We start from the raw sequence: 553 nt of genomic DNA on the forward strand, positions 1-553 counted from the left end.
TCAACTACAGGAATATAAAGAAATTTGATACAGGAAGCTAGTATAAATGGCTATAATTTGATGTATTTGACCTTTGCTGTGGTGGTGGTGGTGGCGATGTGCTGTGGAATCAGAACCGACTCATAGTGACCCTGTACAGGGTTTCCAAGGCTGTAAATCTTTATGGGAGCAGAAAGCCTCATCTTTCTCCCATAGAGCAGCTGGTAGTTTCGAACTGCTGACCTTAAGGTTTGCAGCCCAATTTGTAACCACTACGCTACCAGAGTATAGCAGCTCAAAATACCAACAGAGAGGGAAGAAGTCTTCACATGAAGGAACGAGCCTATTGCCTCAGTGCACAGGGTGGATAGATACGGGTACATGAGACACTGACCACCTAAAATGATGGGGAGGGGGGTGGCTACAAAGGCATGAAGTGTCTGGCTTACAAGTTTCCAAGAGGGCATTTAGTTTCAGAGAGGGGTTTGGAGAGCAGATAGAATCCCCACTGAATAGTTTTTATCTTGTCTAGATGGGTCTGGTGAAAAGAGATGGGGATAGGATTCTTTTGATT

Source organism: Chrysochloris asiatica, unplaced genomic scaffold (genome assembly GCF_000296735.1).
Source record: "Chrysochloris asiatica unplaced genomic scaffold, ChrAsi1.0 scaffold00121, whole genome shotgun sequence".
Classification (NCBI taxonomy): domain Eukaryota; kingdom Metazoa; phylum Chordata; class Mammalia; order Afrosoricida; family Chrysochloridae; genus Chrysochloris; species Chrysochloris asiatica.